This window comes from Malania oleifera, chromosome 1, assembly GCF_029873635.1.
Source record: "Malania oleifera isolate guangnan ecotype guangnan chromosome 1, ASM2987363v1, whole genome shotgun sequence".
In the NCBI taxonomy this organism is placed as follows: domain Eukaryota; kingdom Viridiplantae; phylum Streptophyta; class Magnoliopsida; order Santalales; family Ximeniaceae; genus Malania; species Malania oleifera.
Genome location: NC_080417.1, coordinates 53,883,943 through 53,902,076, shown reverse-complemented (window position 1 = coordinate 53,902,076; position 18,134 = coordinate 53,883,943).

The window sequence follows — 18,134 nt, the reverse complement described above, 5'->3', positions numbered from 1 at the left end:
TATATATAGTAATTACCTGGCGATGACTTACGAATAGCCTCGATCCACCGCAATGCATCGTAGGGAGTTTGCTACGGTTCACAGCATTTGTTTCACATATGGCCTACAAGGAAGATGTCATGACGACATATTAGCAACATCATTGTGAAAAATTAGTGATTATAATACAAACACATCACCTGATAGCGCGGGTCGCGGAAATGGCAACACACCACGTGCCAATCTTGTTGGGATATCTTATCGTATGGCCGCACTTCTGCATCATCTCCCATCGCTCGAAAATGGGAGTGCATTTCAAGTGATAGCTCTTAAATTTATTACAAAATTGGATGTCGACCGCCCTCCTCACATGGTCATCCTCGAGGATGTCCATATCAAACTCCTTCTACATATATAGGTAATACAATTACAATGTTAGACAGTTGTTAATTGGCTAGTATATTAAAAGTAAAAAAACATTTAAATTAAAAACAGTTATGTAGGGTTAGGGAACTTACCAAAATGTGCATGTAAAGGACCATGCGCTGCTCCTGAGTCACCTGGGGCCAATTGAATGTGGTGAATGGAGCATACTGTCAGCATATAATGCCGAGCTCCCTCGTCCACGCGGTGCACCAATCGTTTAGTGGAGCGGTGTATCCTAGAGGAATGTTGATCTGAATCCGCTGTTTAGTCCTATCCAGGTGCTTCTTCAGCGACATGTTCTTTACTGCACCACGACCTGACCTGACCGTGGACGTAGATGTTGAAAGTAGAGTTAATTTAAGAACAACATTATAATCATACACATGAATAACTATCATCAACAGTTGACATGTAAATAATTAATCGTATCCATACCAACACTACTTATGATGGTCGGCAACTCACCCTATGTGTCATTCGCATAAGTGGTATCCATGTTTGGCCGAGGTGTCGATGGCTCAAATAATGGTGCTGCCGCATCAAGACCGACGCGGTCTGCTAGTCCAGAGGATGTCGGTTCATCCTCATGCGATGTACTCGTGTGCCTGAAAGGATTTCTCCAACGTCGGCCTCCTGGTGCCATCTCTACAAATTAATGGACAAGTAAATATAAGAAGTACGAATTTTTAAGTTATTTACACAAGTCAGATACATGGTGACAAAAATAGGATAAATGAGAGTTCAATTAAATTAGTTTCCCAATCCCATGAGACTTCCCTGGACAAAGTGAGAGTTTTACAAACTTGCAAATTCATTTAGAACTAAATTTAGGGCTATTGTGAAGATACCTATTGAATTTGGGATAGGATATTAAATGCCCGACTTCCTAAATTTTGATATATTGTCGAATTGTCATCAAGTGGTGGGTGTATAATTCTAAAATAATCAATATGCTCAGATAAGCTTACAAGATTTGAACCCCAAACAATACACATTGATTCCCATATCAATATGCAAAACACCTAGAGGAGCTGCTTTTCCACCAAAAGAAGCTAGCACGATTACTAGGCCACACTAAAGAACAACTTTATCAATCTAAATGAAACCCTCTCAAGCCTCAATAAATATATCTAATCAACCACAATACAAATGAATTCATCACCGTGTGGCAAGCCAAGGTTTTGAACTCCACCTACACAAAACTATGTAAAATTATAACCACCTGTTGGTCGCAAATTTCCTCGTCTACTAGCTCTGCAGCAATTGAGGCATACATTCACAACTCCATCCCCAACACTGCTCATGTCTTGTACAATAGTTCCTTGATTGATGTCATGCATAGTTGGTCAGCTCTAGGTTAGTATTCAGAAGGATGGAATTCAGGATTTGGAGTTGGATGTGTGACTTAAAGTAAACTCAACACAATATTACACGACATTTTCTTCAAATCTACAAAAATTCAAATCTAATTCGCAAAATCTACTCCCAAACACAGGGTTAAGGCATGAGTCATTATTAATCAGTAAAGATACAAGGTTAATAGTGTCATTCTAGCACTACCCTAACACATTGTATATTGAACTTACACTAGTGTTCGATACCCAAACTTCAGTTGAGTTCATTGGGGAGTCTCTTAATAATATCCCTAATTGTTTATAAATTGCATCGAAATGACATTCCTGCATACAATCTTGATTAAAAAAACAAAGGCATCAAGGTAATGTAACCCACGCACATGACAAATTCAGGTGGCGAATGAATTAACAGTGGCCAAAAATAAAATAAAACCTTCAAAAATGGTTTTTGCACCTAAATTTGTTGGTTTCCACAGTTTAAATACGAAGTGCTGGTTTGTAACCCTTATTATTGATAAGAAATCACCAACCAGTTCTACCCCATTGGGCACAAACCACTGAACAAAATAGTACTTAATAATAGAAGACAAACACATCCATGCAATGTAAGAAAAGAACCATTCAAGCAATACAATAGCAACAATCAAAATCGAACATAAATAATGCATCAAATCAATTCATCAAATTACGGCCTAATTCTTTCCATTCTAATTATTGATTCAATCCCCATTAAGTAAAGTCAACTTAACAAGATAGTTGGCGATCATAGAGCATGCCCAAACTTTGTATTCAATAAACACAAACAAATATTATTCTTGTATTTGAACAATTAATCAACCAAAAATAAGTAATACCAACAAATTAAATCAATAGCAGCATTAAATCTTAATAGAAATTTAAATCATTCAACTCATTCACAAATCAATTTCGATCACATTCCCAAATTAGATTTAAATACTCACAGTAGATAAAATCAAGAAATATATGCTTGAAAGTAAAAAGATAAAGGGAAAGAAGAACCTTGAGATTTTTTACAAGTTTCGACAATGTGCCTACATCCTTGTGACAGCCACGGCGACTCACAGGTGGTGGCTTGCGAGCGAGAGCAGGGGGAGACTGGGAGAGAGGATCGCTGGAGCAGGAGGGGTGGCTTGCAGCCGAGAGCAGGAGGAGACTAGGAGAAAGGATCGTCAGAGCAGGAGGGGTGGCTTGTGGCCGAGAGCAGAGGGGAGACTGGGAGAGAGGATGGCCGGAGCAGGAGGGGTGGCTTGCGGCCGAGAGCAGGGGGAGACTGGGAGAGAGGATCGCCGGAGCAAGAGGGGTGGCTTGCCGTCGAGAGCAAGGGGATACTAGGAGAGAGGATCACCGGAGCAAGATGAGGCTAGGGAAGAGGGGGAGCTAGAGCAGTCGCTTACGGCTGATCGAGAGTAGGGGAGACTAGGAGAGAGGATCGCCAGAGTAGGAGGGGAAAAGGAGGAGCTGGCATGGTGGCTTGCAGCGGAGAGCAGTGGGAGATCGATTGGGAGCTACAGAGCTTTGCAAGATGTAGGTGGAGGGGAAGGGGAAGAAGCCAGCTGGAGAAGGAGGGAAATATCCCGCGGAAACCAATAAGGGTTTTGGACATTAGCAACGGTTTCAAAACTATTACTACTACTATATGTTTTTTTTTTTATAAATAACAAAGCATTAGTGACCGTCCAAATTCATCACTAATAATGCAATTCGTCACTAATAATACAACAATTGTGGCGACTTTATAAATTCTTCATTAATATTATGAACTTAAAGTTTTTTTAAAAAAAGGAATTATTAGTGACGAATTTCTAGATTCGTCACTATTAGTCTTCTATTAGTGACGAACATACAATATCGTCACTAATACTCTGAATTGAAATTTTTTAATTTGTTTTGAAAAAAAGAATTATTAGTGACGGTTCTTAAATCCATCACTAATATCATTAACCAAATTTATTTTATATTTTTTAAATAAAAACTAGTAGTGACGGTTTCAAAATTGTCACTAATATCATCTTATTTGTGGCGGATCTCAAAATTCGTTACTAATACCCTTTATTTAATTTTTTTATATTATTTTAAATAAATGACGGTTTCAAAATCGTCATTAATACACCATATTAGTGACAGATATCCCAATCTGTCACTAATACCATTAACTAAATGTTTTAAATATATTCATAACTATTAGTAGTGACGCTTTGTTAATCGTCACTAATAAGAGGCTTTTAGTGACGAATTTAATCCATCACTAATACCCCAAAATCGGCGCTAATATTTTCCCGAAAAAATTTTCGCGCGAAAGTTATTTACCGCTTTGTTTCTAGTGACGAAAGTATTAGTGACGGTTATAAAACCATCACTAATCCAACACTATTAGTGACAGTTTTATAACCGTCATTAATACTTTCGTCACTAAAAACCAATTTTTTTGTAGTGTTAGGAAATGTTAAAATAGTTATTGGGAATTTTATGAGCCTAGGAATATTAAGGAAATTATAATTTTGGGGTTGAGCTGATGGAACTGGGAAAATGTGGTTTCAGGGTTTTGGAGCTCCGTAGCGTCATGGGTTTGGTGTAAGGGTCTTCACAAGAAATATCTCAGTAAAGAGGTAAGAGGATTAAGTTAAGTCAGGATTTTCATTGAATATGAACTTATTAAATTGTTATATATATATATATATATATATATATTTTATTTATTTATGAGTTCAAAGATTATTTTGAAAACCAACCGTTCAACAGAGATTGTACAAACCTAAAATATATGATACGATATTTTGAGTAATATGAACGGTGGAAAATATGATTTATCTTACAAACTAAAAATATAGTATTTTCTTGGTTTTCTCCTGGATCGTGTTTGAATATTGAACTTTTGTGGCAGGTCAATAAATTTATATGATTTATCATGTAATCGAATTTGGGAATGATTGTGAAATATAGTGGAACTGTTGGTAAGATATACTGGAATTGCTTGTGAATAATACAAAGATTTGATATGACGATCGTGAGTTGGGTTTTATATGATGGCTAGGGGCCAGGTTTTATTTGACACCTATGAGCGAGGCTTATTTGACGGCTGGGGGCCAGGTTTTTATTTCATGGCAGCTTGAAACGAAATGATCTAAACTACAATTTTTAATTAGTTAAATTGCATGATATGCTTTGGGAACCCTATGGACTAGTTGTTTTGTGAGCACGATACCGTTGCTAGTGATTGATTATTATATCATGTATGCCCACACTGTTCTGGATAGAAGTGTAGGGTGGTCTCAACCGATAGCCTGCCCAAGGACGAAGTAAGGGCATCGGGCTTGCAGCTTGGCTGTGGATGCCAGTAGACGAACTTGCAGAGGGATATTTTAACTTTTTTTAGTCCAACCTTTGGGCCACACAACCCGTACCATGAGAGAAGTAACTGGTGTTAGTCACAGGGAGTATCTTTTATGCATATCTGTTGATTTTATGTAAATTGTGTTAAATATTTACTGAACTAGTTTTTACCGTGGGAGAGGAAAAGGACAATTTTTTAACAGTGTATAATGAACATATATTTACATTGTAACAACCCGAAGAACATTGGCATTTAAATAATAAAGAGGGAGGGAAATGGAAACAGAAACATAAGGAGGCAGCAGGCTTTGTCGACGAACGCAAAGCATTTGTCGATGAAGTTATACTTTGGACGTAATAACCCAGAAGCGTTCGTTGATGAAGTTGCACTTTGGACGTAATAACCCGGAAGTTTTACACATGGCCTCGTCGACGAACACAAGGAATTCGTCGATGAGCTCATAAGTAGGCCTCGTCGACGAAGTCACGCCTCATTGACAAGAAGATGCCGAGAGGGGTTTTTGGGCAGTTTGAATTTCATCGACGAGGAGGTAGGGTTCATCAATGAAATTACATAAGGACTCGTCGATGAGGTGATGTGTTTCATCGACGAATCTAGCTCTATTAATAGTGAAAACTCGGATTTTTGGACGAATTTCCAGTGCAAACTCTCCATTTCTCTCTCTAAAATGCACTTCACTCCTTCTCTCTTCGATCCTAGCTCCGTTTCTCGCCGGATTGAAGATTTGAGGCTACCATGACGCTCCTAACAAAGTTCTCTGCAAGTCTGCCAGAGCTGATTGTGGGAGAAGTTGGTTTGGAATTCATCCCAAATCCAGGGCAAGATATTTTATTTAGATTATGCCTTCCTTGTAGTTATAAGAAATGTTGTAAGTAAGAAAATACTAATGTTTTGTTCTGAGGGATGTTGTTTTCAGGGTGTTGAGTGGAGAACCCTGCGGGTGTAGGGCTAAAGTTCAGTGAGAGGCTTTTCAGAGTTAAGGTAAGGGAAATATGCTATGCTAAGAGTTTTAAGAATGTTAACAGAGATTTCATAGATACATATATACCAGTTTATTATATAGTTTTTTATAAAATAAGAGTTTTGAGATTTGTGTGGCTTGAGTAGAAATTTACCTGATGTAGAATTTATACAGTGTTTCAACATATCATGTTATATAGTATATATATATATATATATACAGATATTCACAGATATTTAACAGACAGATTTATACATATTTTATTCAGTTCAGTATATTATAGTATTTACAGAATATCATGTTTTCCTAAATGCCATAACACAGTTTATACAGACAGATTATACAAACAGTTTATAAAGACAAATTATATAGTTATAGCATCAAGATCCTATAGTTACTCAGATATTTCAGTATTTACAGTACAAAATCATAGCATTATAACTATTTTGGAAACATGATGAAAATAGCAAAGATATATATATACTTATATAGTATCAGATTCCTGTGGAAATATTACATATAGATACAGTTTACAGAGTACGGTACCGTTGCTATATACAAATAGAGTGCAACCACATATCTCAAATAGTGTGTGGGTACCATCTAACTGTGCTCAGAGAGGATGCAGCTCCCAAGAACGCTGGGTTGAGGGGGCCAGTTAGACGAGGTAGCAGCCAGTCCCAAGCTTAGGAGTGGATGTAGTTTGGACAGGCTGAGGTAGTGTAGAGTATGATGACTTACCTGGAGGGCCAACCAGGTTAAGTCCTGCCTACGAGCCGCACAACCCTGTCATGAGGGGTTAAATCATAACATACAAAGTCTCAAGGAAAGAGCATAGTTATTTATATGTATACAGTTTTACAGCTTTTGTTGTATATAGTATGATATAGCAGTATTAACGATTCAAAATTCTGATGATACAAATGTTTTAAGTTACGATACATGTGTTTTATAGATTTTCCAGATCATAAAGTTATATATGTATATAAATGTTAATGTTATAGTTTTACGACTCGGTCGCCACACACTAGTAATAACATTTTCCACTTACTGAGCATCGTCTCACCCTATTATTTTACCATTTTTCAGGTGAGCCAGTTAGGTGAGTAGATTAGGCTCGCAGATAGAAGGATTTCTTGATAGCCCTAGTTTTAGGGTGAGTTTATGACAGAGTTTTTTTTTTGGGTAGATGATACTGGAGGGAGTTATTGTATATGGATATGGTCTGTATGTACAGAATTCTGGTATTGTATAGTATATGTGGTTGTATGACTTATATTTCCACTGCTTAGGTATGGTTATATAGATACACACAAAAAATAAAAAAAAAAGGAGAAATTTTGAGGATGTTACATGCATACGATTTTTGGTTAAATGGAAAACTGGTTATTTTCTGTATGCACTAAAATTCATACTAGCCACACACTGATTTTAATTTAGTCTTCCTTACTAAGAAGTGTTGCACTCCAATATACAAATTATCTTTTCAGGAAACACCAGGGATAATGTCTAGCAGGGCTAGAGGGGCCGAGCTAGTTGTAAATTCTATGTGTGTAGTGTGTATGAATTGAGTTTTCTTTTTGTACAGTATTATGGGTTATAATATAGATATTTGGAGACATTTATGTATAATAATAATTAAAACTCTGGTTATTTTTTTGGAGAATGTATCACTTATTTTCGCTGCATTTATATTAAATATGGTATTAGGAACATAGACATCACTTAAGTGGCACCCTATGTTAAATTCTCGAAACCTGTGAGAAACAAAATAGTAAAAGAATACACACCAAAGAAAAATCAATCACACGCACAAGACAGTATTTACGTGGTTCGGCAATTTTGCCTATGTCCATGGAGTTGTTGGGATTTCACTATTATCAGGAAGAAAATAAAGAGAGTGAGACGGTACAATGCTCTTTCTCTCGCTCTCTCACGAAGTGTGACCGCTTACCCTAATCACCCAAAAACAATCATTTTATATGTTGCGGCTTGGGCTCTTATTATCCATGGACTAAGCCATAGGATAGAATTCTCTCATTAAAGAAAAGTAGGGTCATCATCCAAATTTAACGCAACTAGGCTCCACAAAAGCCCAACACCCTGGGCCCCACCTAACGGGTTGGGGCATTACAACATGATTCCATATCATACAACAATCTCTATGAATTGATTTAGGATCTTAGCATGGGATGCTATATCTTTTGAAAAGTAAAAGAATATCATCAAAGTAGATTAGGGTATAATAGAGAAGGAGTTGGAAGATTTTAATCATTGCCATTTGGAAAGAGATACCATCAATGAAATATCTTTCAGTATGTTTATTGTTCTATCCTTTCTTATTCTACTCTTTCTTGTTATTGATCGTACACTGAATGCCCATTTGGTAATAGATCCATGGTAGCTTAAAGACTCCTTCAAAGCCTCCATTACCCCTTGAGTGATGGATCTCTTCGCCCCCATTAGAGGTTATTGTTCTAACCCAGTATGCTTTATGGTTGCCACATCCTATATGGATCGTCCACATCAAAATAGTTATGAACAAATCCAGACTAAATGTTTCATTCCAAGCATCCCTTTCCTTTTGAAGTCATTAAAGAATAAGAACTAAGGTGTCCTTGACCTATTGGAAGGCCATGGAAGGCTATTTTTTGGTCAAGTAAAGCTAACTTCTTGAGTGATTGATAAGGAACATGAATATTTTGATTAATTTTGTAACTTACTTTATAGGATGTTCCATAGATATGTTTATTCTTAGATTGTGAGAGGAGATTCTAAACATTTCAATCAAGTAGTCATGTCATGTCTTTTAAAGCCATGATCACTCCATCCCCGTCCTTTAACTCCCCCCCCCCCCCAAAAGAACTTCATCTGCATTAAGCCTAGATCGTCTTGATCATATGTATAAAGTAGAGTATGTACCAGAAGATAGCCTTGTCCCTCAAACTAAGAGTGCCCAAATTACAAATCTATACTATGTCTATGACAAAACCAAGTATCCTTTAAATCTTCTAAAGAAAAAATTTATTGGGCCGAGAGGCATCAAAGAGACCATCAAGGCTTTTCCCTTCAATTCACAGCAACTCTTGCCAGCTGAAGCATAATAGTTTGTTATCCTTGAATGAAAGATCTGGAGAGCTTCAAAAATCTAGATTTGGACTTTCATAGCAGTTTCATATTAGGATCATATAAGTGTAAGCAAAAGTTGGGGAAGACGGTAAAGCTAACCGTCTATGTGTTCAACATTGTCTGCATAATGGCAATACAAACATGATCATATTTACAAAATTTTGAATAAAGGAGAGCAATCCTAGAGCAAAGAGGAAGATCTTTCCCCTCATGGAAGATAAGGTACAACTTGACTGCACCAATATGGATATGAGTGAATCCCTAGTTGAGATACTTTTGGGAAAGATGTTGACATATCTCTGCTAAAAAACGAGGATAGAATCTTAATTTTTTTTATCATCAATAGAGAAAATAGATTCGATATCGTCATCTAAATCCCAATCAAATACTTTCTCAACCAACCTCAATCAATTTGGCCTCAATTCAACTTAACCCTGCCACAAGCTAGTTAGCTTGCTTCATTAGTCAACACATGTACGCCCATATGCACATTTTAAAACTTGACATTTAAGTTTGACTTAAGGGTAAAAGAAATTGGCAAAATGCATACTCTTAATTATTCTTACTCCCAAGCTAAGGTGGCCTCTCGACTAAGGATAAAAGAGGTTGGTTAAGGGCTATTTGCAACTTCCTGGTCTTGACTTAAAGGTAAAAGAAATTAATGAGCATATGCTCTCAATTCCTACTTTAATTTGACCTTATGGTGAAAAGAATTACTAGAAAATGGTCAATACCTATCGTTAGCTCTTACTTCTGAGTTAAGGTTCATATCCTAACTTAAAGGTAAAAAGAGTTTGTGAAGACTTATTATCAATTTTCAACTTCCAACCTAAGTGAAGACCCATTAATAGTTCCTAATAAGATGCTACTTTTATATCCAACTTTTAGCTTGGGCATAAAAGTTGGGAGGCCAAGCAAACCAAAAATTCACTAAAAAGTTTCACATAGTCAATACCCTTAACTACTCATAAATGTTAAAGAACATAGCAAAGAGTCAATCATAATTATTAGTAACATCAAACAATCATAACGAACGCAATGACCAATTAAGTACAATTGAATTATTGTAACTAACATGATTACTTACCCATATAATCTAAAGTAAATCTCAAAATGAAGCTCTGAATTCTTTATAATTGTGCAAATATTAACAAGTCAATCAACATAGGCATCATAGAGGGTCCTCAAGTACTGCTGTCATGGCTCCTAAATGCCATTTTCTTATAATTGCAAGAAAAATAAATTGATTGCCGAGTTGCTGGTCATCTAAGGATCAAGCTTGAGTTATGTCAAATTTAGCATCGTTTTCATTTTTGGGACATGAGATATAAAGACAATAATAAGAATCTTGATAGTTAAATGAGCTTATAGTAAACCTACTAACCAAATTTGGGTGCTATCCAATATTGGGCGTTTCTTCAACTAGTTGGGTTAAATTTGGGTCCTTGTCAAAGTATGATGCACATATTTTGAATAAATTTGGAAAAATATATTATATAGTTTCAAAGTGCCTATAAAATCTTTAACTTTTTTTCCTTGATTTGCATGAAATTTGGTAAGGCAAAAGATCATTCATTGTAAACATAAACAATTGACATTGGATTTCATTTAGGACCATTTTGAAGTAGGTTATATTAGAATCATAAATTCCAAGTTTTGAAATTTCAATTTATGTGTCTTAAAAAATAACTCTACGGTATTTTTTTGAAAGCATAAATTTGCTACTTCAAATTTGAATCTTTATGGATTTGGATAACTTCATTGTAATTTTATATTATATTCTATTTAAATCATAATAAAATCAAACCTAATGTTTCAATCCCAAGCTTTTAAACATAAAATAATATAGTTTTACATTTTACCATTTTCAAACTCATACAAATTTAATTTAAAAACTCAATTATATATATTTCCTGGTTGGGAGAGGCATATGATGTTAGTCCTGTGCATGCCATTTCTTTCTTCTACCACAACGTGGTGCCACCCCCACAATATGTTTTCTCTGCCATGTCTAGTATTGTTGTGTCTTCACAAGTGCAGCATGAATGTCGGTTTTACAAATTTTCTCCTGCCTAAACCCAGAACTGTTCTTGACACACTGAGAGGCAGAGAACGTTGGCCGAATTATAATTTTGGACATGTTTAAGGCATCTAGCACATGGGAAGACAAGCCACTCTTGCACTTTCAAATATCAACGATGCATTATTAATTTATTAATCCTCCTCGTCTTCATCTTCATTCTATAAGTACACAGCCCCAAACATGTCGCATGATGCCTTGTTTGTTTTTGGTAATTGGCCTAAGATGACCAAGACAATTTTAACCATCAAATGGGTTTAGCTTGTTGGACGAATTGGAGTAATATCCAATGTCAGGTCATTTTAATCAATGCATGATCAAATTTAGACTATTCTAAAACATTTACTTGTTGAAGAGTAAACTTGATGGTGGCAGTAAAACATGGTTGGCAGCCCACTTTTGTTGAATTTGGGCAAGAGTCGGCCACCAAACTCACCAACCAGCCCACAATTTTTTATCTTAATTTTCACTTGTTCTACCTTAAATAGATGTTTGTGTGTGAGTGAGGGTGAATAACCAGTGAGAAGAAAGAAATTTATATCTTGAGTTCGTCTCTGTATTTTTCCAGATTGAAATCAATTATTTTGTATTCGTGTGCAATTCTCACTGAATTTCAATCACAACCAGTGATTGAGTGAGTTCCCTCCACCCATCATTACCAAGATTAAACTTTGATGGTATTAATCTAGTTTTGCTCATTATTATAGGAGTGACGAATTATATGCTTGATTAGCATATTAGGAGAAAAATTAACTTCTAGACCAACAATGAAAATTAATTTTTCATATTACTTAAAAAAAAGGAGCCGGGGGTGGGGGGGACTCGAGGAACGGGTGCAAATAGACACTAATTACCTCTTATATGATCTGACATTAGTATGTCAACCTCATTTAATGTTTCAAAAATTGATATCTCTCTTACAAAATATATTAGGAATTAATATTTTTAATCGTGTGTTTAGTTCTTGGACGTTTCAAGAATATATAGATCTCCCTTAAGTTTAAAAAATCTCACATCGCGCACTTATATAAAATAAAATTGAGTATTTTTCCCTCTATTAATTCACAATCAAGAGACTAAGAAATTTTTTTTTAAAAAGAAAAGAAAAGAAAAAGGAGTACTTTGCCCTTTTCGTTCTTGACACGTAATATAGCATTACAATGGCTAAAAATTTATCCCGAATATTGAAAAACTAAAAATAAATATACAACAACAACAAAACCGAACCTTAAGTCCACTAGGTGGGATCGGTTATATAAATCAATTTTCGCTAATTTATGCAATCATATACCATTTATTTTGACAGATTCAAGGCAATTACAATTTTATGAGAAATATGCATCTTTCATCTAAATAATAAATGAAATGGCCACCAATGGAATGTATGCATATACCTTGTGTTGGTTTTGAGTATTTCTTCTATGTGAAGAAACTCATTCAACCCTTTAGTCCATTTTCTTTAGGCTCTTTATTGGGATTTTTTACAGGCATTTTTACACCTTATTTAAGTAAATAAAATAAGGGTTGGAAGTGTAGAAATCCATTAGAAAAGTGAGAGAGAGTGTGGGTCAAAAAGTCGGAAAAACGGAAGAGAAAATCTAGGTTTTTACTATAGTGTGCAATTTAGATCAACCGACAATTGGAGGGGCATCCGTGGTTTGATCGGGCTTATTTTTTGTCAGTAGATATAGGATTCATAGAAACTAATTTTAAATGGTCGGATTCATTGTCCTAGTACTGTAGCGAAAGATATCGTGTTTTGAACAGTAACCACATTTTTCATGAAATTATCAACTTTCCCTCTTTGTTTTTAAAGATATCTTATTATTAACTAAAAATAAAGTTATGTACTCATTGTGATAGCTAAAAATTGAGATCTCGTACTCACACTTTTATCATAGTGAAATTTCTAAGCGGACTCTCAGGTCTTGTGGTTTTTATTCTTTGATTTGAAGGGTTTTCCACGAAAAATTGTGTGTCTCATGTAATTGATATTTGTGATTATTTTTTGACTAATTTTTTGCTACTGAAAACACACACACACACACACACACACACACACACATATATATATATATATATATATATATATATATTATCATCACTTCATATAAGAATTGATTTTACTAATTGGGAGAGAAAAATCTTTCGGTTGTGCTTCCATGTTTTTCTAGTAAGTCATGTTTCTTCCCAACACACTAGTTCAACCCTTTAGCCCATTTTCTTTAGGATTTTTATTGGGATTTTGCAGAGGCCTTTATACACCTCATTTAAGTCAACAAAATTAGGGTTCGCAACGTAGACTTCCATAAAAAAAAATACAAAATGAAAGAGAGTATGCAACAAAAGAGGGAGAAGCAGAAGAGAAAATATAGGTTTTTACTATAATGTGTAGTTTTAATCAACCAAAAGTTGGAGGATCATCCGTGGTCTGATCTAGCCGAGTTTTGTTAGTAGATAAGAGACTCATGACTTTGATTTTGAATGGTTGGATTGGTCATCCAAGCATTATGGAGTCAGATATTGGCTTTTGAGCAGTAACTGCCTTGAGAAAATCTGGGTTTTTGCAATAGTGTGCATATTTTATCAACCAATAATTCAAGCGTAATTTGCAGTCCAATTGAGCTGATGTTTTTTCAGTAAAATAGAGGACCCATAAACTCTGATTTTGAACGGTTGGATGGTCTTCCAAGCACTATAGCGACAAATATCTGGTTTTGAACAATAGCCACGTTTTTGGTGAAATTCTCAACTTTCCTTCATTGATTTTTAAGATCTCTTGTTATTAGCTAAAAATAGAGTTACGTACTCATTTTGATAGCTAAAAATTGAGATCTTGTACCCATACTTTTATCATAGTGAAGCTTTTGAGTTGACTCTCAAGTCTTGGGATTTTTTCATTTGATTCGAAAAGGTTTTCCATGTAAAATTTTGTGTTACATGTGATTAATATTTGTGATTATTTTGGTGTTGATTTTGTGCTGTTGAAAAAATATATTTTTGTGCTATTTTCATATCATAAAAACTAATTTTGTCAATTTGGAGAGAAAGAACATCTGGTTGTGCTTCTATGATTTTTCGATAAGTCTCGTTTGTTCCTAACACACTGGTTTCAGAGCAAGGTTCGGTGTTCTTGTGTAATTATAAATGTTAGCACCAGTAGAATGATTCTTTTGAATGGCACAAATTAGCAACCATGGAAGAATAAAATGAAAGAACTTTCATTTTTTAAGGCTTTGAATCTTCCTTCTTTTGCTACTTAAAAGCCTTAATCTAAGACTGATAAGGAATCGGAATTCAAGCATCGACAGGTGTGTGGTTTTATTTGGCAGTTTGTTGAGGAAAATAATTACAATCACATTGGTCAAGAGACATATGCACGTACTCTGTGGAACAAACTTTAAAACTTATATGCTTCAAAGAATGACAATAATAAATTATTTTTACTTAAAAGAATGATGCACCTGAAATATAAAGAAGGGACATATGTGGTTGATCATATGAATGAGTTTCAATGAGTTATGAATCAATTACTTGGTATGGGCATTACTTTTGATGATAAAATTATAGGGCCTTGGTTGCTTGCTACGCTACTGGATTCTCGAGAAACATTTCAGATTTCACTTATCAATTCTGCTCTCAATGGTGTTGTGACTATGGAATTTTCCAAGAATGGTGTGTTAAATAAAGAAATGAGAAGGAGGTCTTAGGGTTCTTCATCACTATCTAAGGTTCTAGTTACTGAAAATAGGGGAGAAGTAAATACAGAAGCAAAAAAGGTAGAGATAAAGCCAAAGTAAGTTTACAATAAGACACAAAAATATTGAGTGTCATCATTGTGGTAAGATGGGCCATATCAAGAAATACTATTACAAATGGAGGAGAGAGAAGAACGGTGGTAGTGTTAAACAAGAGAAAAAAATCCCGAAAGTACCGATCGTGTTGCTATTGCTACCTCTGATGATTTGGTGGTTGATTATGATAATAATATGATCAACCTAGCATGCGATGAGACAAGTTGGGTAATAGATACTAGTGTTTCACTTCATGTCACTTCAAAAGAGGAATTCTTCACATCTTATACACTTGGTAATGTCGGGGTACTAAAGATGGGTAATGATGACTTGTCATAGGTTGTTGGCATGGGAGATGCCAGTTTGGAGACTAACAATGTAACAAAGCTGAAGCACATAAATGTTAGGCATGCACCAGATATTCGTTTGAATTTTTTTCAAATAGGAAAGCTTGATGATGAGGGATTTTGTAACACCTTCAATGAGGGTTAGTGGAAATTTACTAAAGGCTCCTTGGTTATAGCTCGAGGAAAGAAGTGTTCAAATTTGTATTTGATGCAAGCTTCAATTTCTAGAGGCATTGTTAATGTGAAAAGAAATGAAAACTCAACTGAGTTATGGTCGCATGAGTGAAAATGGGCTTAATTGTTTAGTGAGTATCAACTTTCATGTTTGAAGAGTGCTACACTAAAGAACTGTGCTTATTGCTTGGCTGGAAAACAAAAAAAATTCTCATTCAAAAGTCACCTTTCTTTAAGAAAATTAAATTTTCTAGAATTGGTACATTTCGATGTTTGTTGTCCTTTGAAGGTAAGGTCGCAGAGTGGTGCACTTTATTTCGTGACTTTTATTGATTACCATTCAAGAAAAATTTGGGTTTATGCCTTGAAAGCAAAAGATCAAGTACTTGATGTGTTTAAAAAGTCTTAAGCCTCAGTTGAGAGGCAAACAAGGAAGAAATTAAAGTGTATTCATTTTGATAATGGCAGTGAATATAGTAGACCATTTGATGAGTACTATAGACTGCATGGAATTAGACATCAGAAGACACCTCCTAATGCACTATAATTAAATGACATGGCTAAAAGAATGAACATGACATTGATTGAGAGAGTCAGATGTTTGCTTTTTGATGCAAAGTTGCCTAAATCATTTTGGGCTAAAGCCTTGTATATAGTGGTACATGTGATTACTTTGTCTCCTAGTGTTCCTTTGCAAAGCGATGTTCCAAATAAAGTTTTGTCTGTCAAGGATGTTTGTTATGATCACTTGTGTTTTTTTGGCTGCAAGGAATTTGTACATGTTCCAAAGGATGAGAGGTCAAAGTTAGATGCCAAGACTCGTAAGTGTGTCTTTCTTGGTTATGGTAAAGATGAATTTGGGTACAGATTTTATGGATCCAATTCCTTTAATACCTTTGAAAAATCCAATTGAAAATGACATGCAAGAAGATGTTGATGATGACCAACAGGGTATAGGTGAACTTAATGTTCCCATAGATGATGTTGTAGATGATCAACCCCAAGCACCTATGAATCCAGCAATAGTTCCACTTCGAAGGCTTACTAGAGACTAGCGGCCTTCTACAAGGTATTCTTATGACCAGTATGTTTTTTTAATTGGTCGAGTAGAACTAGAGTGTTATGAAGAGGCTATAGAAAGTTACTACAAAGATTAGTGGTTTGATGCTATGAAAGATGAACTTAAAATCTTTGCATGACAACAATATATTTCAGCTGGTGAAACAACCTAAAGGTAAGAGAGCTTTGAATAATCAGTGGGTTTACAGGTTGAAGCAAGATGAGAATTGCAACGTCCCTCAATTTCTTAACATAAAATATCACATAATAAATAAAATGGTCAACCCAAACCCGTGGGTAGCGGGGACACCTGTCAAACACAGCGGAAAACCTAGCAGCAGTAAATATAAAATCTCAAACATTCAATCATAAGACATAATACCAGAGCATTCTATACAGCCTCACATACATCAAAATATCTATAGGGTCAAACACAAAATAACTCTGACCCTATTACAAAATCTTACCCTTTTCACAGGGTAATCTCACTAGCTCAACGGCGGCCCTGACCCGCCGGTCTCTCAGGGGCTCCTGAAAAATTAATTAAGTTTGGGGGTGAGACACTTCTTAGTAAGGGAAAATAAACTAAATACAGTTATGTGGCAACATGAATATTTAATGCATTTATACGTATATAGTACATTGCATAATTCCATAAACATCATCATATCGTACTGGGTAAACATATATTTTCACATCTATTAATAATTCATATCATACATAAAATCATTTGTTATAACTGTAGTACTGAAAACAAACACAGGATGAATAGTTAGTTGGTGTCATGTATTACCCCTCATGACGGGTTGTGCAGCCCGAAGGCGGGACCCGACAATGGTCGGCCGACCACTGCCGAATCAAATATGTCTGTACGTATGATGAGCCCGCCACACCCTGGTCCGGACTGTCAGGTGGACGTCTACACTCTACTGAAAGCCACATTGACTATCCATCTCCCATCCCCTCGTGGGACGGTAGCACTAATAAGGCCTCGTGCCAAAATTAACCCATAGCTACGGTACCGAGCTCCTGGTCTGAACTAAACTAACATCCTGGTTGTGAAAACATATAATACATGATCATACGTAACATCATTACGGCCTCGTGCCGAAAACATAGGTACGGCCTCGCGCCGAAATCATACATATGGCCTCGCGCCAAAATCATAGTAAATATGGCCTCACGCCAATAATATAAATACGGCCTTGTGCCAATAGCATAAATATGGCCTCGTGCCGATAACATAAATACATGGCCTCGCGCCAATAACATAAATACGGCCTCGTGCCGATAACATAAATATATGGCTTCGCGCCAAAAACATAAATACGGCCTCGTGCCGATAACATAAATATATGGCCTCGCGCCAAAATTGTTTCAGGTATATATATACTGAAAATACATCATTTATCACATAATCGTCCAAACCATCACAACATAACTCATATTTTCATAAT